This window comes from Seriola lalandi, unplaced genomic scaffold, assembly GCF_002814215.2.
Source record: "Seriola lalandi dorsalis isolate HSWRI2012SDOR001 ecotype SW California unplaced genomic scaffold, Sedor1 jcf7180002052132, whole genome shotgun sequence".
NCBI classification, from domain to species: Eukaryota; Metazoa; Chordata; class Actinopteri; order Carangiformes; family Carangidae; genus Seriola; species Seriola lalandi.
This window is the reverse complement of record NW_019522685.1, coordinates 310957-333217: the sequence shown is the minus strand read 5'-3', so window position 1 is coordinate 333217 and position 22261 is coordinate 310957. Positions and strand designations below refer to the sequence as shown.

At 43.9% G+C, this 22261-nt stretch overlaps 1 protein-coding gene across 6 annotated transcripts in view; it reads right to left on the bottom strand.

Moving 5' to 3' along the window:
* raraa (retinoic acid receptor, alpha a) overlaps positions 1-21243 on the bottom strand; it is a 141335-nt gene extending 120092 nt beyond the window's left edge. For 3 of the 6 annotated variants that reach the window (XM_023400157.2, XM_023400159.2, XM_087172273.1), the window contains exons 1-2: positions 21012-21243; positions 3953-4022 (exon numbers count right to left, since the gene is read on the bottom strand). The gene's annotated coding sequence lies outside the window, so the exon portion shown is untranslated. The remainder of the gene's footprint in view (positions 1-3952; positions 4023-21011) is intronic. The other 3 variants (XM_023400160.2, XM_023400161.2, XM_023400162.2) reach the window with 1 other exon arrangement.
* Positions 21244-22261: the final 1018 nt, after the last annotated feature.

The following is a 22261-nucleotide window of genomic DNA, read 5'->3' as shown; positions in this document are numbered from 1 at the left end:
AAACAATACAGTGGAAAGCAAACGTGTCGGCCTGTGCAACTGTGACGACTACAGGGAAAACAGGCGGCAGACATAGACCGGGCCTGTGCCCCTTTAAAGAGCGCAGGCGGCACCTGTCCCTTTAAGATCTATTTCTCACAGCTTGCGGCTGCTGAGCTGAGCGGGCTAGCCTGAGCCAGGCTGCGCTGCGCTGTGCATGTATGGTAACAGGGGGGAACCGCGCCGCCCAGCCTGCCAGCCCACCACAGGGAATTTGTTTATGTTTCCTTGCTGCCAAGTTCCTGTCAGGAGGCGCCCCAAAGAGGAACTGCAGACTACTCAGTACTGTTAGCTACGCCCTCTCGCATAGAGTGGCTGGGGTTTTCTGCATACAGTATCGGATGGTGCTTTGTAGCAACACTCAAATCCAGGGAGGTCTCTTCATCAATTTCAGCACTCACACACACACACACACACACACACACACACATACACACACACACGCACACACACACACACAAACACACACACACTGTACCTCAAGCACCCACTCTGCTGCTCCAAAACCAGCTTTGGGAGCACTGAACAAGTTCTAACAGAAAGCTTAATTTATGACCCCAAAACAGATTAACACAAATTTACTCAAAACACAGTACATAAAAAAAGCACAAAGGCATTGTTTTATTAAAGCAACACTTTACGAGTGGCACTTTGTTATGTTGTGGATTATGGGTATTGTAAAAACTGAGCACCACCACATAAAAACACACTCAACAGGATTGGTAAACTCATGGGCATCAAGTCAAGCACAAGAGCTGAATCTCAATTATTCTGCCACTAACGCAAAAGAACAAAGCATTATGACTCCCGCTAACACACACACAAACATTTCCTCGAATCATGACAAAAATACAATCCACATCTGCCAGTGAAACAATGACTGCATCGCTGTCGCACAGTAATACAATGCTTCAGCCTGGCATTTACAGTACATGCCATTTCTTGCGTCATCCACTGCACATAAGCAGCTCCTCTGTCAAGCGAGGTCAGCAAGTGCATTAGTATCTTTCTCGAGTGCTGTGGACCCCCGGAAGTTTGTCTCTTCACAAAAAGGAAGGACAGGACAAAGGACATGTGACGTTTGTCTTCATACCACACTTGCGTGATGTCCAGTCGGTGTGTGTGGGAAATAGAAAGATGTACAAGATGTGTGAGTGAGTGGAGGAAGGAAAGGTCAAACAAGGCCAAACAAAGGGGCGTGGGACCCAGGATGGCGAGACAGAGGAAGAGATGAAGAGAAAAAAGGGGGAAGCACAAAAGATGGAAGCATGGATGGAAAGAAATTGGCTGGGGCTGGGGGAGGGGGGGGGGGGGAAAGCAAAAACAGGAAGCAATTTATGTCAGCTTGGATGGACAGCGCCCACTCCCTGTCACGTGCTGGCACATTTCACTGCTCTTTGACTGCACAGTCCGAAACTCACAACGAAAGGTAAACCAACGGCTGAGTGGATGAACACACACTGCTTTTGTTTGAATGAGATTCACGCTGTTGTGTCAAACTTCTCCATTTTTTCACTGTGGGTGGTGTGCTTAACCTAAATCAATTGAGCATCAGCACTTGCAGCGCACTTCTGCTTTTCTGCTGATGGTGAGGAAGTAAGGTGCCCCACAATGTCTTGCCATTTGAACGCCTTATAATAAATGAGCTCAGCAGCACAAAACACCAACTGAGCTCGAAGTGTAAACCACTTCAAGCTCAGTTTGTATTTCAACCATAGCTCTCCAGATTTGGAGGTTTGTGTAAATCTGATAAATCAAAATGGTTAATTAGAATGTGAGTGATGGAAAGCCCAACAACACAATCACATCAAACACAGTAAAATGAATGAAATGACAAAGGATATAGCAAAAATGCCTAAGGACCCAACGAAATTGGCACAGCCACATAAGGTAGGTAGTTTTAATCTAACATGGGGAAATCTACAAAAAAAGAGTGGGAAAGCTGCTGTGGAAGAAATGCTGATCGTTCAACTCAGTCCAGCTTCAACTGAGAATAAGAAGCGCCATTACCCAGGAACAACTGCGCTAAACAACATATTTGAATTCCACTGAAGTTTCCATGTGTGGAGTGGAGTCAGAAAAAAAACACAACACCGAAAAAAAAAACACAGGAGTCCAATTCTAGACAGAGGGAGAGGCAGCGGGCTCGGCAGCCACCACCGACCTACCGCACACTGAGTGTGAATCATTAAAGGCATGTGTTCCACATCAACTGCCGGGGCCGCTTCCCAACCCACTTATGAGACTGGATCTAAATTATGACGGGGAGGGGGGGGTTAAATACAGCTTTACTTGGAGATGAAAACCCAGAAACCTGCTAACTCAGAGACAGGGAGTGAGAGAAATTGGAAAATGACTGCATATGAGTACTCAATGTACCTTCCGCCAGTTCACAGAGTAAAAACAACAATGAGTAAATGAAGCAGCTAATGGAATAACTGCATGATTTCCAAAAAGTGTGATGTTTCATCATGAACAGATGAAGTGAGTAAGGTTTTGTGCCCTCTAAACAACGGAAAGGAAAGCTGCCCTACTTTAATTCCTACATGTCTTTTCTGGATGCCTTTGCCAATTTCGAACCTCACAGAAGCTAAGACAGCACAGTCGTATAATGTTCTCCAAGAAAACAAATCAGAGTGTGAGAAAAGACAAAAGAAGAGAGGGGAAATCAGAGCTGTACCCATATATGACCAAAATGCCAGCTTTAGTCTTGTCCATCAGGCCAGCCGTATGCCAGACTGGTTGCTAACAGGGGAGTGTCTGCCAGACCACTTGTCATGCCCAGTTACAACACACGGACGTCTTTTGGGGGTGTGAATATGTGTTTGTGCACAAAAAACACACACCCTCTCTGGTGTGGCCATCCAATGAAGGAGGCGATTTGTGGAGGGAGTCTGCATACTTCAGGGTATTGGCTGGGATCTTGGTACACATGCCATCCTATTTGCTTTTCCTTGAAGGCTGGTAGGGTGGGAGGTGTTCCTCCAGGGGAAAAGGATCGCCTTTCCCCTGGGGCCAGGAAGGGACAGGACAGGACAGGACAGGACAGGACAGGACAGGACAGGACAGGACAGGACAGGACAGGACAGGACAGGACGAGACATGACATGACATGGCAGGACAAGAAAGGGAAAACACAAGTTTGTACAGGCAGGATACGGCCAAACAGGACAGGACAGGACAAATTCTGCCTTCGTCCTGATTGGCTGAGAGCAAGTGACCACCCTTTTCAGCTCTTTTCTGTCAGTCATAATTGCAGCAACATTCTGGCAAAACAGCATGAAATGAAATGAAGGGAAACGTCAGAATAAAATGAATAGTACTATTCTTTCTGCTGCCACAGTGTCTTGCAGCTGATACAAGTAAGATGATCAGACCCAATAAATTAGTTTATATCCACTGAGTGATGGTCCAAGTTCCTCAAGCCAGTTTCTAATGATGAACGGCTGTTTTTGTTTGGTCTTTGTCACTTTAACATGACGGAGCAAATCTCCTAGCTGCACGCTCCAACTCTGATGCAACAGACCCAGGATTAGACTTGATCCTACCACTGGCGGCATGCAGGCCACAAGATACAGTAACTCCTCTAAAACATTACTGAGTGCAGAGCTGCGTATGTGTGTTTGAAAATGGCTCCACTGGTTTGAAAAGACATTCGGCTGAGCAGAAGCAGCGACCTTTACAAAGGCAGAGAAAAGCAGAAGATATGACGTGGGGAAAACACAGAACAAAAAGACACGAAATCATGAGCCACACATTGAATACGACCACAAACCCAACATGGCAGTCACATGATGAGGAACAATGCCATTGTATAGTGTGCAAGATGGTGTTTGGTACCCACAGAGACAAGTGTGGAGTGTGTAGAAGTCCAATTACACAGAGTTGACAGGAGCGACAAATTCGGGCTTACCCCAAAAACGTCAATCTCTCTGTCCTTGGCCAAGGAAATCTCCCCTTGAATCGATTGCAGCTCCTAAGCTCTAAGGAGAGAGGAAGAAAGAGAGAGAAAGATATTTGAAACCAAGAGCTTTGTGGTCCTTTATCCACGTGCTGCAGACTCAGTGACTCCCTAGTCTCTCTGGCACAGAACTGCTTCACTACACGAAAACTCTTACACTCTTTTTCCTTCCTTCGCTCTCATACTGCCTGTAATCTCCCCGCCCTTTTCCAATAGATTGGACTTTCTCACTCGCGACATTTGTGTCCGAGGCATCATGTGAAAACTGGAGTAAAACAGCGCTTTTGTGGTGTGTGAATTACCTAAGGCCCAGGCAGGCACAGTAGTGCTTATGGCCACAACTCAATTACAGCAATGTGAATCAGGTGGCGGCCTAGAAATCCCCTCAGCCTGATGCACAAATAGGGACACAGAGGCGCCTTCATTGCCAAGATGGAGACAAATATAAAGTGGCGCGTCATCTCTTCACAGAAGGACAGCTAGGCCAATGCCGTACAGATGAACGGCTGCCGCAGACATGGATCTGGTTTGGAACGAGTGTGTGTGTGTGTGTGAACAATGCCATTTTGTTTGTGTGTGATGATAAAACATCAGAAGTATTTACCAACATGTCTGGTTGCAAATCTGAATTGAAAGAGTCACATGACAATCGGGATCACTAATGAACACCACCTTTGTGCTGCACCGAGCATGGAAAATGTTTTGTGGGATTGTTTTTAACCAAAAACAACTGGATGACAATTACAGGATAGTGGTTTGCACATGTTAAAAGACACTTTGTTGGATTTCATGGATTCAACTGAAATGCCAAACTGCACAATCATGGTCAATAATATTTGAATAGAAAATTGGTTTGTGTCAAAAGCATTCGAAAGCAGTGGGTTTATCCTGTCTTCCTGAGGAGAAAACAGACCATCTCTTTTTATCTGGCTACAGGATCCATCCAGGTCCAATAAAATGTAGAACCAGGCCAGGCTTATTTCCAAAACCATGTTCAAGAAAAACCAATGACATTTAAAACTGTGGTCTGTTTGGGTTTATTTCACATCAATAGGCACTTGTCATAGTAAAAGAGCATTTCTGTACTTCAGTAAACAAAGAAAGCAGCAAGTTATGTCAGGACAGAGCAGGACAGCCATGTTAATGGTTGCTCTTTAGAAGGGTCATGATACCACCACAGAAAAAAAAATCCCCTCCCTCCAGGTCAAAGTGGCCTTGGTGCTGTTTTACTAGGAGCAAATGAATTTCACACTAATTTGTTATCACAAGCTCCCGAGGACAGTCAAGACTGCAGAGATATAAATATAGCATTCTTCAAAAACTAATTCATCTCACTTTGTTACAAAGACTAGTTTCCTTTTCCCATGTGACACACTTCCAAATGGCTGTTGTACAAACCTCAACTCAATATTCACACATAAAGTGTTAGCCAGATGAATGAAACGAGCTTTGTTAGAGTTTGTGTGGTAGCAAATGATGCTCACATGCCCTGGAGCTCACCTTCCTGCTAGTGGTTCACAGGCAGATCATTGTAATCCTACAGTTACCTTAACTCTAGAGCTATGCATTACAGATATATCATGTAAGACTTGTGTTGCCTAGTGCCACAAAATGCCATTAACGATAGGTTATGAACCAATATGTCATGAATATCTGCACCTCAATGCAATCAAATGCAAATGCCCTGCAAAAAATACAACCTCCTATATGATCTTGGTAATGAGATGATGTTTGTTACCCCAGCTGTCAATACTTGAATGTGCAAGACTCTGGCACTGTGCTGCTCCCTCTGGTATCCATTCCAACGTGACAATCAGTTGGCCCGTGCCCAGACCCTGAATGACTCCTCATCTCACTTCCTGTCTTATTACACGCCCTCACTTCCTGTTGTGAATGTGAATGGTGTGGTTTTACTAGTCCAAAAGACCAAGAGCAGCTTATTTTAGAGACAGAGCAGGTAGGATGAAATGAGGACAGAGTTTATGCACATGTACGTAAGTGTGTGTGTGTTTGTGTATGTGTGTGTGTGTGTGTGTGTGGCCATGCATGTGCGAGCCTGGAGTCTATACACTGATGAGAGTGGACAGGAGTAGCCTGGGGTAATCACGTCTTTATCTTTGCTGATGGGTGAAAGCAACTAACTGCAGACACTCACCTTTAACACACACACACACACACACACACACACACACACACACACACACACACACACACAAACACACACACAGAAAGAGAGAGAAAGGAGAAGAAGGGGCCCTCACAACTGCAGCTGTGCCAGAAAAGTCCATCTGCTTTTCAAATGGAACCCAATTTACCGCGCCTAGAAGGCCTCAATTGCTCAGGGACCAACAGCCTCACCAAGCCGAGGGCCTGAGAGGATAATGCAGCAGGGTCACCCCGATCCTCAGTGTATGGCCCAGCATTGGCACCTGGGTCTGGGATTTGGGTTGCTCGAGGTTTGATGGGTGGAGGTCCAAGGCTCAAGTGAAATCATTCATCGTCCCTGGGACATTCACTTCCTTGTTGTGACAGCGGTACCGCTCCACTGCTGCTCGGCACATATGTGTAAAAAAAAAAACTGATTGAGGGTACAACCAGCAGTCTCCACGTGCGTGGTTAACTTGGGAATGGCAGCCCTGCGGCGAGAGTCATGAGCTCACATTAAAACAGACACAATGTGTTGTTTTAACTCACTTGGTTGTATAAAATTCCATCGGCCACGTGTACACACATTCGCACACAAACACACACTTTCACACAATATAAACCCCTTTCCTTGAGGCTCTGGCTCTCAGCGGTGGAAACCCCCTTCAGTCACACATAGATCACATAACCTCTCTTGACATCGGAGGACAGCACTCCCAATGGAAAGATGCAGATTCACACACGCTGAGTGCCGGCCAAGGCTCCAGACTGCCATTGTCCTTCAGAGTCATCCAAACAAAACAATGAAGAGAGTCACGCAAGGCCCCCTGTGGAATGGTAAATAACCAGAGAGAGTGAGAGGAAGAGACAGAGAGAGATTCAGAGCGACAGAAACAGAGACTGAGAGGAAGTGAGACGCAGATTGAGAGAGACTAATCCACTGTGACAGTGAGATATGGAACACCAAGTGCAAAATACGATCATCTGGGGGCAGGTGAATTCCACTAATGTTCAATCATTCAGGAAGAATCTGACCCATGTACGGAGAGAGTGTAAATTATCTCACCTCAAGGTATAAAGAGTTATAGCTAGTATAACACATGGTGAAAAGACATCAATTCAACCTTCATTTTTATAACAATATTTTATGCTCTGTTGTAAAATTACAGCAGTTTGCATCTCACACGGCGCAGGAGACAAGAGTTCTCTTTATGAGTACAGTCATCTGGATGAGTGTTGCTCTCCTCAAAGCCAGAAGACAAGGTTCAAATCCCAACGATATCAAAGGCTCAGATTGTGGTGATGTTAATCATTCATTAGTGCTGAGTGACCCTTATTATAAAACCATCTTTGTTGTCATTATTCATCTGGCATAAAATGCTAGCCTGTTAATTCAGACTCAGGATGTTCACAATAGGCAGTCCACAAAGGGCTTGGAAGGCACAGTCCCCCTCCTGATTGGTCTTTCATATGCTAATGAGGGAACTGTTTTGGGTTTACTGGCCTGGTTGGAAATGATTTAGGGCGACACCGGTGCTCTGAGCCTTTATGTTTAGGCTGGCCGCGGGGGCTCATATATCACCCTGATCATTAATCAATTAGCGTCTCCTAGCCACCTGTCGGACACATCGGCGCACAAAACATTCCTGCCCTTGGGCAGTTGCTAGACGATGATCATCAGTAGCCCCCACTGCTACCTTCAAACCCCTAAACGCCCCACCCCCCTCCCTTTTATGGTAATACCCTGATGGATTACATAATCACACCCAAACACTGCCCGCGACGACAAGGGCTCCTCTCCCAGAGCAGCGGATCTGAGTGGAAACTGCCATGACAGGTTTTTTTTATTATGAGTCTCTCTCTCCCAAGTCAATTTAGCAGCAAGTTTTTTTTTAACATGCATTCACCCCTCCACTGTCAAAAAACAGAAAACAAAGGGCAGAGAGGAATTGATGCCGACCTTGAAGGGGAATCAATAAGCTGATGGCTATTCAAAAGTGCTGAATGCACACCAACGCTGCACCCGCCATTGTTTTTAAATGCGACCGCCTCCAGTGGAGCATTGATGGTTGTTTAGTATTGATGACGTGTCACAGTAGCCATATAAATGTAAGACGGAAAGGTCTCAACTATCAGGGTCTTAGTGACATTAGAGTTAGGAAAAGTGACTTTGTTTAGACTGGATGAACTTAATGCTGACTTGCAGTAAGCACGCTGCTGAAACAAACACACAGTGGCTTTCTGACTAACTGTTCATTCATCACACATTCAGCTTCAATAACAAACACCCAGCATCTAAGTTTCTGTTTTGGAAAAGTGAGCGAGAGACGGAGAGAGAGAGAGAGAGAGAGAGAGGTGAAAAAAAACATTGTGTTAAATTCTTCATGGTCTGCGTTGTTTGAAAACTCCATCAGGCTTTGTGATCTCATGAAGCCACTTGAGACACCGTGCGGTGGGACCGACGGCGATTGAAAAATTCCTCAAAAGATTTCCGTTTAACAACTGCCTTCTGCCCAACTGCCACAAACCCTGGTTTTTTTCTGGAGATTTGTATGTAAATTTGAACTCTTATGCAAAGGCCCTCACTGCCACTAGACAATCTCTTTTTCACAGCCTTGCATCCCTGACAATACCCAACTCCCACCTCCCTCCCATCCAGCCCCCAAAAACCCTTCACATTTTTCACACTTTTTTTGTTATTTGGAACTAATTCTTAAAAGCAGCTGAAGAGATAAGTGGCACTAAAATTAGAGCCTAATCCGCCAACCCTCAATGTGGGGACATGGAGAAAGTAGATTTGTCAAGCCTTGATTTAGCAGTATTCTTTCATTATAAAAGTAGCACTCTTCACGCAGCTTAGCAATACGAAATGGCTCAATCAGTCTCATGTGGAACATTTAAGTTGGAAGGAGGAAGAGGACGGAGTAATGGCCTATCTGTGAACCCAGAAAACTTAGCATCACGCTGATGCCATTATTGTGTTGCCAGCCTTATTATTCCTACCTGTGCTGCACTCTTCAACTCTGAGGGTTCTCCCATGAAAATAAAATTCGCCATCCATTTCTAAAGGCTCCAAACAGAAGAGCTGTTTCACTGGGGGATTGTAGGAAATCTGGGCCACTGTGTTGGGTGTGTAAAGTGTGTAACACTGGGCTGGGCACTGGAGACTGGGGAGTTTTTTTTTTTTTTTTTTTCTTTTTCGTCTTTTAAATCCAACCAGCTCAGGCAAAGCGCCAGCTACCGACATTATCAGGTGGATTTTCAAAAGAACAAAAGCTCCCCTTCGATTCTTTACACTGCCAGTGGAAAAAAAAAAGAAGCTGAACAGAAACCCCATCCAGCACAGATACTCAGTGTGTGTATGTGTTTGTGTGTGCGCGTACACATTTATACCTCCCTGTCCTTGGTATTTCAACCAAATTCATTTCTTTCAGAAGATTATTTCCCTGATAATCTCACACTTTCTTTTATTTACTTATCTCTTCAGTAAGGTCCTAAAAACTGGCTGCGATATTAGAAGTGCAAAGGTCAAATCTAAACTTGAGAACACAGAGAGGAAAGCATATCTGTTCTGCCTCACTGTATCTAATCACATTCACAACATAAATGTACTTCAGAGGCCACGAGGGAGAATACAAGATATTTTTAGAGAGATAAATCTAGAAGGGGAAAAAAAATCTCACACTTGACTGCAAACGAGTAAAGTGCATAGTTGTGTTGCCTGGTATCTGTTGGTGGACACGCAGTGTTGGAGAGGAAAACTATTGCCTGAGCAAGATAAAGGCTATCCACTGTGTACAGAGGCAGAGAGAAGACAGCGGGAAGGAGGAGGGTGATGGGCAACAGGGCAACGGCTTGACCCCTGTGGGTCAATAGGTGATTAGTAACATTTATCATACCTACGCAAGCTGCTAAATGAAAAGCCAGGCAGCTTCTCTCTGCAGAATTCAGCCACATTTCTATGTCAACGTCCAAAGGAAGGCCGGGCCCACTACTGGCAACCAGATGCCATGTGTTTATGACAGAGACAAATATTGGAATCCCTAAGTGGAAAAACATGCCATGCTGGCACACAGCAGCGGCAGCGAAACGTTACATCATTCTGACGATTTAATGAGCACAGCCTGGATCAGATCAGAAATTTAAATACCTGCCAATGCCAATATAAAAGCCTGTATTTCATGCTTCATGAGAGAGGGTAGAAAGTAAGTTTCACTCGATAGGAAAACAATGGTTGGAGGATGAAGGGGCTGCGGTTGTGGTTGAGGGGGAGGCAAGCAGCGCTGCCTAAGTCCTGCTGAAAGCCACGCAAGGTATCTGGACGCAGGGAATCCATGGAGCCACAGCTCAGCCGCACTGACATTCACATGGAGGAAATGACAAAGAAGCAATTGAGTGCAGGGACCAGATTTGGCACAGACTTATCAGAAAACACCCCACCCCCAGGGGACTGTCCGACAGTGGCTCTCTGAAGAAGCAGGGCAGCTCAGCATTGTTTTGGTGCTCTGGACAAGTGGACCGGAGTTGGAGTGGGTATCTTGGGCCAGAGGCCAACTCCGAATGAAAACACTCTGTTGTGCGGAGGGATAATTAGTACACACTCACGCAACAGACATCCATCAAAGCGATGGTGACAGTTAATTTCACCCATAAAACAAACATAGCCTTCTTGTTAGCCATTTCGTAACTTGTGCATGGGCAGAAAATATACAATGATGCCACTAGAAGTGAAATGCACAAACAAAACACAAATTAGAGATGGCATTCCATTTTCATAATCCACACCTCCAACGCACAGAGAAGATGAACAGTTTTCAGTTGCAAACACAAGCTTCCGAGTCCCTCGAGCAAATCGCTCAAAGCACTCGAGCGTTTGCACAGTCCAAATGCAGCGAGGAGTTATTTTCAGGCATTCATACAGGAGGCGTAGAGCTGCACTGAAATTAACTATGTAAACCCGCAGCCTTAGAGCTACCTTCTCACTTGAGACCAGTCAGGACAAAGCAAGTGAAACACAGAAAACCATACAAAGGGTGCTCATTATTGTTATTTGATATGGTGCGAGCATATGTTAACGCATCAAATTTAATAGATTTATGTGTAAAACTATTTTGCCCCGACTTCAACAACTTGACAGAGCTCACACGGCGCTCAGATGATGCACACCTGTTTTCACTTTGTCACTAAATAAGCAGAAGACCTGCAACAACCGTACAAGCTGAAAGAACAAATCATTATACAAACATCATATCATCACCGCTGTAATTGTGTTATTTGTTAGAACTGACTGATAAATATAACAGACTGAACAGCAAAACGCTGCGCTGAACACAATGATTTGACACTTCAGGCAAACCAGTGAAGTCGGGGAACAGAGCTGAATGAAAAGGCAAAGGAAGGAGCCTTTTCACATGTGCATAGGTGTGACATTGGGCAGAGCTCCAAATGCTCTGCAAACTGTTTTCTCTTCATTTTTCACATTCTTGCTGCCACCGCTGTCTGCATTCACTGCTGAACCACACCTGTCACCTCTGTGCCGTGAGTGATGGAGGAACAGTGAGAACAACAGAAATCGACATCATGGTCTGAATTTTTTCTTTTTTTTTCTACAGCTAAGTTTTTAAAGTTATAGTATGTAACTTTCACACACTGAAATGTCTATAAACAAATAGACCTATGTTATTTATATATATATATATATATATATATATTTTTTTTTTTTTTTTTTTTGAGTTGTCAACTAACATTATCCCAGATGTTTCCAGCAATTCTCAAACCTAGAGCAATATGTGATGTTAATCATGGTAACAGTACGCTTCATTTGGTAGCCTGTCAGTGATTTTAAATGTGCAGCTGCTTTATTCAGGGCTTTTACTGGTTATAATCACCAAGTCTGCTTGTTCTGGAGAGGAGGAAAGCTCTGCGGATAATTCAGCTCCAGGTAAAAACCTCCTGAACGACTTGACACTGAAGGAATCCCAACCAGGAGAAGCTTATGGCAATGGTAGTGAGGACATTCCCATGAAAAACTCCCATGACCCCACGCTACTTCACGACATCACCCAATGCTATCTTTTTTTTTAAGTTATTTTTTTGGGCAGGTTTGGCTTTTATTCATATATTATATAGAGAGAGAGGGAATGACATGCAGCAAAGGGCCATGGGTCAGACTTGAACCCATGGCTGCGGCGCTAAGGACTGAGCCTAAGTGGTACGCGCTCTACCAGTTGAGCCACCATAGCGCCCCACCCAATGCTATCTTTTGTCAGTCACAGTGGCACAGCTTATATTTTTTTGACACTAGGGGGAATATCTAATTTTCTGTTGGTTATGGATCCCACGTACCGATGAATACAGCGTTATACTATGACTGAAGTGTTGATGTAAATACAACATGCTTGTTAAAGCCGTACAGAAATCTTCTTGTATATGCCTTCAATGCCTTCCTGTCTATGGCTTCCTCTCTTATCTCTGTTAAGGAGGTTGGACAATGCAATCTTTGAGTCACATCCATATCACTCTTACAGTCCTTGAGGGTAGAAAAAAAATCCCTCTCTTGACACAGAAGGCCACTGTCTCCACAGGGACTTGACATGTAGCAGATACAGCACAAACCCCTCAAGACGAGTTTTCATTCCTTAATACTGTTGATTGTGTGGATCCTTTTCTTCTTCTTTTTTTTTCGCATTAACAACCACATCCTGTTGTGCTTGGGTTTCCCCCCCCCCCACTGGTTCTACATAATATCCACAAAGAAACTAATATTGGTAAATAAACTAGTTAATTTTAATGTCCGTAGCAATTTGAACAGGAAGAAAACCAGTAAAACATTAAATGGAATCACAGTTATCAGTACAGTTGTATTGATGTAGCATCATCTACTCTGTCTTTGATGTTTTGTTGCAATAAAAACCACAGCTTTTGGGAGTAGCAAACTTAAACTAGGTGTGTCTCAGAGTGATCTGCAAGATGAATATTGAGGCCATCAAGGCATTTTTTAACACATTAAATAAAGCTCAATCTCTTCCCGATCCTTTGTTTGTCATAATCCATTGCCGTCCTTTATACACGGGAATCTGTTCCTTAATGCACAGCATTGTCTTGCACATGAGTGAACTGCAAGGCAGCATGAACAAATAAACAATAGCCAGGAGAATCAATTAATGTCGCCTAACACACAGCCAGCATTAGCAAGCAATGGCACTTTTACCTCTATTTCAGTTCCAGTCTGCAGATGGAAACACCTCACCTCAGTATTTATTCTCTTCTCTCCAACAAGAGATACACACTTGTTTCTCCACAGATTCCAAAAAGCGATACGGATCCCAAACTATCGTAGGAAACTATCAGAGGAAAGCAGTCATGCAGGCTGTGTTTTCTTAATGCAAAGTGATTCAGCACATCTTATCTATCGTATTATGTAGGAAAGTACAAATATAGAATCAGATACCCGATATCAAATGACGTGGTGATGAACAGACGTGTAAATTCCACATGAGGACAAAACAAAAAAAAAAAATGCAAACTGACAATGGGCATGAAGTTGGGTATGCAGTGACTAAGAAAACTAGGGATGGTTGACGTGTACAAATGGGAGGTTCTGCAGAAATCACCCTGGAACAAGGAGCAGATCTCTGCAGAGAAGCCTCCTGGAACACAGTCAACACATTTCACACACGCAGAGCCTGGAAACAACACGCTTGGGGCTTCCACCTTCATTTAGATGAAAATGGACCTCCTCGAGAGGAAATAAAGCCATTTTTAACTCCCCCTCTCGCTACGAGTCGGCCTCCTGTAATGTGCCCAGTCAATGGACTGTGGGTCTATTCAACTGCAGGCAGCCCACAGCACAGCCATAAATAATGTAGGGCAGCTCACATGAAATCCTAATCACCATTGTGCTGTCACCCAACAGAGAAGATTGCTTGTTTAATTTACTGCGCCGCATCTGTCTCAGTTCTGGCCAATTTAGTTTCACAATTTCAATGGGCAAGTATTCCAGGTATTTATCAATATGCTTTTCACCCAATGCCATGAATCAACGAGAACGCAGTGTTCATGTATCTAAGTGTGTGTGTGTGTGTGTGTGTGCAAGTGTTTTGGATGATGGTGTATATCTTTGCCATGAAGAACAAACGAGAAAGCTGCAGTTTGTGAAACAACAAAGGCTGAGAAGAAGCCATCAACACTCAATAACCAGAGCTCATTATTGTCCATATACAACATACTTCATTACATTACTATTCCATTAGCATGCAGACATTTGCATATTCCAGTCACCTCTTTACAGAGGCTGTTGATCATAAATGGCAGCCATATGCTGCCTGGTGGGCCATATTACAGAATTATTACTGCGACACAAAAAGCCAAGAAAAATGGAAATTATGTTGACACAAAATGAGGTACAGAACCAATCAACAGATCCGCCATTATTGATAGTGTCTCACAGTCTCACTGACTGAAAGACTATCATTCATATCCACCGGTTTTGCTTTCCTGTTGGCAAACATCTATCGGCTCGTGTGCTGGGTGCATTTCTGACAGGCTTTCCTCACAAATACATGAACCGTACAGGCGGTGTATTTTCTGTGTATTAACCACAAACACAACAATTATTTCTGTGCCTTTCAAAAGGAACAAAATGCTGAAGATTAACTGGTGCTTTATAAACCCTCACAAAAGGTAAATGTAAATAGCTCGTAGTCGTCCTTTGCTGCACTGTTTTTGGGGAATTTTGGCTTGGCGTCCACTCCTCCAGCTGCAAACACAGGAATCCAGTCGTCGAACAGGCTCTGTACTGCAACCTTTCAGCATGACAGTGATTTGGTGCGATGGCTCTTCACTGTGTCTGGCTGCACTGTGATGACAGCCAGTGGAGACAGAATAAGTAGCAGTGGCTCACTAGCTACATGGACTTGGCGGGCACAAGCCAAGGCAGCAGAGCAGCGCGATAACGATGCTATGAGCTGAGTCACTTACAACCAGCTAGCTCATCGAGCTAGCAGCAGCAACCGTTGTATCATCTTTGTTCAGGACCATTATTTCTTCACCGTGGTGTTCACTTCACACTGATAAATGTGGCCGAGCAACTTGAGCTAATGTGCAGGCAGCTGCAACCACAGCAGCTGGGTAACACACTATCAACTGCCACATACGCCCACACAGGAGGCACAATAGAGGGGATTTGTTCCACTGAAATCAGTGTTAAGATGCTTTGGTTTTGTGTAGTGCTTGGAAAGTGGACATGGCCACCGCACAGGGGACTCGTGTGTAATGTTCCTTACCGCCGACTGGGAATAACACAGACCCTCTCAAGTGTCTTAATTAGGAAGATGAGATCTGGTATGATGAAGAGCACTCCAGCCCATAAGTAACCACTACAGCTTTGTAATCTGGCGTGGATTTCTTTGACAATGATTTAATCATCAAAAATTTTCCTTCTAAACCACAAAACATTCTCAGGTTGCTGTTTTTCCATTGTGAGTATTTTCTGCCTTTCTCTGCTTTTTATCATTGTGAACTGAACATATTTGCATTTTGAAACGTGGGTCAAACAAACCAACGCATTTGATGATGTCAGCTTGGAGGAGCCTAGGAAACTGGAATGGATATTTCCATTACTTTACTAAACAAATAATGAGATTAATTGTAGTCGTAGATATAATCTGGAGCCATCCTGGGTGACAAGTCCAATCTTTTTGTCTTGGATATTCTTTATCTGGCAGCACAGCAGTCTTTTTTATATATTCTATTGTCCAAGAATGGAAGGTTTTGTTATTCTTTACAAAAACAATGCCGTAACTGACTGCAGACACACACTTGGCTCAGAGTAGTACTGGTATTATCAAGGAACGCTTGAGGACAGATTGGCTCGTCAGACATCTGTATAAGTGACACTGGCTATCTGGCTAGGTGTCTGACTCATGGCAGCAGAGGGTTAACTTGGCAGCTCAGCTGTACAGCGCAGCTCTAAAAGGAATATTAACGGCATGTCCCCCAGTGCAGACTGAGAGAGAGCAACAGGAAAGGAGGACGGAGAGAAGAGGAGAGATGGAGAAAAGGCAAAGGGGTGGGTGTGCGAATCCAATTTCCAGTGACAGTGCGCTCAGGATCACTGTTTCAGTGAAAGAACATATCATCTGTCAAAGTTAATGGCAGTGTCCTGGGGAAAATGAAGGAAAATAGAATGGAGACCATTCATTAAGAAGGTGGGGGATGGGGGTGTGTCGAAGCCACCGGTCTGCTCCGCTGTCTCCCCGGGAAAATAAATATATACACAAGCCATTATTTGTGCATTTACGAGGTGGCAGTACAGCCACGATCAAGGGCTAGTTCTCATGCTACAGAGATAATATTAGCGCAGATGCCTGAGGAGGAATCTGTGGGATGGAGCACAGAGCTATCACTGGGAATGAAGAGGTCGTCCTGGCTGCCTGGTAGGACGGCTGGCAGGCTAGCTAACGGGCCCGGCCAGCCTGTCTCTCACTCAGAGCTGTGGATGTACTCAGTGGAAGCAATTGACACCATTGTTTTATGGAGAGGAGGGTGGAGGGGGATTAAGAACCAACAATAGGGCTCTTTCACTGAAAATGTCAGCCGTCACGCCGGGGGACTGTCCGACCGGGCAGAGACACTTTCATAAAAAGCCAAGGTACAAAATGAGTGTGGAAAATAGTATGAAACTCTGTGAAGAGGGCAATGAAATGCTATGCCATGGGCCAGAACGTTCACATGCCAAATGGTAGAAATGCAATCTCAAACATGGGACAACAGGCTATGGGAAACTTTACAACAGGATCATGTGAAACAGAGCAGAAACACAAGGCTTTGAATCTATTTTTGTTCTGTGTGATCTTGAAGATCTGTTTGTCTAAAAAAAATAAATAAAAAAAATAAAAAAAATAATGTGCAACAACTGCATATAAATATGTCAATAATTTCGAGGTCGACCAAAACAATCTGCGGTTTGAAACATCCCAAATCAATAACCAGGATAATAGGTTATATGGGTCTTTAGCTCAGCCTCATTAGGAAAAAAGGAGACAAACGTGGCCTGATTCTTCAGGCAAATTAACATAGTGAGAAACCTAAAATATCACAACCGATGATCCATTCTGGGACATTTTATTATGAGACTATAAACGGAGAGATATGAAGTTCTCTCTCTGAGTGCTTTGATAACCCCACTGGCCTTGGACCTCTTTGAAAATCTCACTCTGAAGGTTTGAGGTGAATATAAAGCGCAAGTTGAAGTGAGGTACCCTGCCGCTTTAAGGCTGGGATGAAACCAAGTTATTCTACCACTCTGACCTAATTGCTCTCTCGCTCTCTCGACATGAACACTGGGAGCTGTGCACTCTGACACGTAAAGATTATTTAATACCATCAAAGCCATAAAAAGAGGAATAAAAGGAGGCGGTGCGAAAGAGGGAGTGGGGTGGGGTGGGATGGAGGGGGTTACCCTCGCGTGGCTGGCAGGGCCGTGTGGGCCAGTTTGCTGTGTGGAGAAAGAGAATCAGTATGCAAAAGCAGGCCTGTCTAACTGCCGCCGGCCGACGTGAGTGGAGCTCCCACATCCTAACATCACAGCGCCTCCACTCCCCCTCCAAAAAAATCCCACTCGGCTTCGGCTACACTCTCCTGGTATCGGCTCCCACCCTTCTTCTCTCCTGCTTTTCCCACACTCGCCCCATTCCCTAAGGCAATGACTACGTCATTGGGCACCATGGCCAAACCACTGTAATATCCCAATTTATTCCTACTTATTCTGACAGAGTCAGGGCCTGTTTCATGTAGGTCAAGACTGGTTTTATTAGTGTAAAGCTACACTGCTCAGTTCCACTGGTCTTCATTTTTTAGGAGTAACTGTTTCTCTCTGAGGCCAAAGATGTTATTTGCTGACAAACTGAACGATTCTTGGCAACATCAGTAAACTGGTAAACCATAACATGACGAAAACACATCAAAACTAATTCTAAAACCCAGCCCATTGTTTTTATTCTTATTATGCAAGTGAAACTCTGCAGGGTGGTTTTCACTTGAAGTGTTTCTTATCCCAGAAACAGAGCTACTACTGACAGAGTGTGCGTGGGACTGGGTAGAAGTGTTTACCGTTAAGCAGGAGCTGGGTGACATCTCCAGGGTGCCCTGCCATTGTGGGGAGCATGTCTCATCTGTCAGTGCCTGATGAGTTTGTGCTGCACAGGCACGGCCTCGTGAGTCAGCCTGGCACGTCAACAACAGAGGAGCAAGCTGCTGTAGTGAGGCTGTGTGTAGACCACTACAGGCCAAACCAAACCACCTGACACACTGAAGACTTTTTCAGAGAAAACTAGGCCCAAAGCCAAAGTTAGCCAAAGTCTTGTCACTCTCTAACTTGCCATGCAATATGACTCAAAATTTCTGAACTCAACATACAATTGAAGTTGATTTCAGTTTTACTGACAGAATCAAAAGAACATGTCATTTGGATGTGAGCAATCCTTAATAATTCAATGTCTTTCATCAAGTAAAGTCAACTGTTCCCCACATAAGCAAAAAAAAAAAAAAAAAACGTCACCAAATGTGACAAATAAAACTGACAAATCTAGGCGCTACTGACTCACTACTACTCTGTTTTTAAAGAACAAAGAAGAAAAAAATTTCCTTTCCAGTGTCATTCGCACTTGACTTTACAATCTGCAGAGGAAGCAGAGGGACATGGTGAGGGCGTGGGGGTTTTGAAGAGTCAAAGTGAGTGTGCCACTGCCTCCATGATGATGATGACACATTTAGTACCATGTGAAACCGAGGCGTGCGCGGCTTTTAACTGGCACTGTTCACACAAGGAGCAAACCGACTTCCCGTTGACACTTGACAGGGAGGGTTTGACAGTATCACAGAAAACCCTCGCCTTGTGCTATGAAACAGCACACTGCTGCATTTTCACAAACAACACTGATTCAGTTTAACATCTGGAAGAACCCATTCATAATTTCCAAGTTTGTCAGTTTTGAAAATATTGTTGCAAAAAAAAAAAAAAAATTCTAGATTCTAGATTTTCCTTTATGGTCTAGGATGAAAAAAACATGTGACTAAGATCTGCTGTTAACAATGATTTGAGAACATCATTTCTCAAAAATTCTCTCACTATGTTAGATCTCAAATTCATTTATGATTTACTCATGAATGCCAACATCACACCTTTCAGATGACCTCATTCCTACCTTTGAGACAGGAACCACATTTTTAGAATTTGGTGATGGGCATGACTTGCATCAGGTAAAATAAGATGGATAGACAGCAGATTAAAACAGTTATGACAAACGTCTAAAGGTTATTATCATATGTGACGGTTTAGTAGGCAGGTTAGCGATCTCGCATTTGGCACAAGCCCCCCCCAATTACAGTGATGGCACACAACCTTCAACTGTGAATCACACCAAAAGAAGAGATGACAGAGGAAAACCCTGAGAAATACCAAATTTCCCACTGAGTGGCTTGGCCTCTAACGCATCTTGCTCTGAATGTCACAGGTTTTCACAGGAAACAGCATCTTTTTCCTCCAGCCCCACCTCACAAAAACGAAAAATCTGCAATGCCTTGTCTGCAGCCAATATCGGAGGTGACTGAAGCATCATGAAATCTGTAATATCATAAAATAACATTCAACAAATCATGTTGTGCCAAATGCTTAAACTGCACCAAATTAACAGATCACGCAGACAAAAGGAGACTTCTAGAAAGTACTTGTTACAGCCTTAAATGGAGGGTAATGAGCACTGTAAACTGGGGTTTTTTTTTTTACAAGACAACATTTTACAAGATAACACTGCAGGTCTCTGATGCTGCAGGGTATGTAACTGAAATGTTATAACACAGTCCTGACATTTAATTTGCTGAGATCCAGACACCTCAAATTGGCACATTATCTTGACAGGGGTTAATCGGGGGTGTTAACAAATTGGTTGAGATGTCTGTCAGTTTGCAGTTGTACTTCGAGGCTTAAATTTTTGTTTTTAATGCGACAGAAGAAGAATGCATGTGTGTCGGGTCATCAAGTTTCCAGCTTTTTATTGGAGCACATCAGAAGAATGCAGGCTGTGGTTGCCCCTGTGCAAGCTGTGCCTGTTCATCCACTTATAGCACACTGAGGAGAGGAAGTGGGCTCCTGATATGATCCGTATCAACAGCAAAGTGTATTATGCACTCGAGCAAAGTTCACCTCAAGCCCAAAGTAGCCCACAGCAAAGCAGTACTGACCAAAAAATATGTAAATGCACGATGCGAAAAAAAACAACAACACATTTCTCCACATTCCGTTGTCCTGATGCTGCACAAACAAACTAGCTCTTGTCGGACACACAGCGTTACACGTTTTTTAACTCCACATATCGGCACTTTTCTGAGGCACAGAGCTAGATGGTTAGCAGGTTGGTTTTGTTAATTGACTCACGGAAACTGTCAGCGCACAAATGTGTCCCAGTGTCTTTACAAGCTACACCGAGAAGCAGACAAGCGTTAGCTTCGCATGCTAGCTGCCTCTAACAGACGTCGCATCCACTGATTATAATGTCGCTTGGACGAACACAATTAGCCAGTTTCTCTTTGCAATGCGAATGGATCCATTAGCGGCCATGAATTACCAACTTGACTGGAGTTTCAGACTCCAGCTATTCAACCAGTTTCTGTCAATGAACGGCGTTAAAAAAAACCTATAACACTCGTGCACATCATGACCGTGGCCAAGCATGACGCATTCAAAATCCTCCAGGTGAAAAGGGCTACAGTTTAATACGGTACCCGGTTGACCCCCCTACAGAGACTGAGACATGGAAGCATGCTGTCAAATGTTGACAAGCTGTCAATGACAAGTGGATGGAAATACCTGGGACCTGTTGACTCCTCCTCCCGGTCCCCTCGGGCTGCTGGTGGAAGTTCTTCTTCTTCTTCTTCTTCTTCTTCTTCTTCTCTGCTGGTGGAAGTTCAGCCGCGCAGCTGTATTTCTCCGCAGTGTTACTCTTTTCAAAGTTTTCTACCGACACTCAAATCTCCAAACGGTGGCTCTCACGGGCGCTGGGTTAAATTAGCCCCCCCCCCCACCCGGCAAACCGTAGGTAAGAGGCGGCGAGCCGCTTTCAGAGAGCAGGCAAGTTTGGCACGGCTTTCGCAAAGGCAACCATTGCAGTCACGTTCTCTGGCTGTGAAATTCAACACCAGCTCTGACCCCGCCCCTTTCCTTTTATGGGGGCCAGTCCTCAAAAGTGGATGTCCTGCTCTCTCCAGATGTGCTCTCTGCTCCGTTGAGATGAGCGGCAGCGAGAAAAATGAAGCATTCCTTCAATTGCATATTTTTAAGTGTATCTCCTCCTTTCAGCTCTTTTAAGCCTCAATAAAATGCACAATACTCCCTTTTCTTTTCTCAGTCAGGCAGCCAAAGATAGATTTTTGTGTTGCCAAAGAACAACGGTAATACTTAACCTTGAATGTGAGGTTACATTCAATGTCTCCAATGTATGATTATGTAATAGGGATATTTTTAAAGTACAAATACAAATACACATTTTACACAAGCCTCACAACGTGTTTAATTTTGGCAAAACCCAGATGAAAAATCCTTTTAATTTTATTTTTGCAAGGAATAAGAAAGAATGCTTAGTGAAAAATGTAAGAATATCAAAACCAGTCATGCATCCATTACACAATTAATCACACTGCAAATATTTAGAAATAACTAGACATGCTACACATTTTTAGCTGTTCAGCAGCCAAATCTCATATATGACTTAAGCTTTACAGAAAGACTCCACAGAAAATCTGGGTTTCCTTACAATCCTTTCCCTTTTTTGTCAAGTTTAAAAAATTCTGGATAAAATGCCAACTCAACCTCATCATTCTCAGTCTCAGAAACTGTTTTTGTAGAATTCTTAGATATTCAAATATGTATGAAATTTTAAACAATCTAGCCCCTCCTCCATTGCGTGACTGTGCTTCCCCGTCCTGCTGAGAACACCATTAGAGCCTCTAAAATGTCTTCCATCAAAGACCGTACTGTACCCTTTTGTCACACTGCATTTGGGCAGTCAGCTTCTTCTGTTAAAGCTACCACCAAAGGCTGCAGCTCCATCAGTAGCTCTA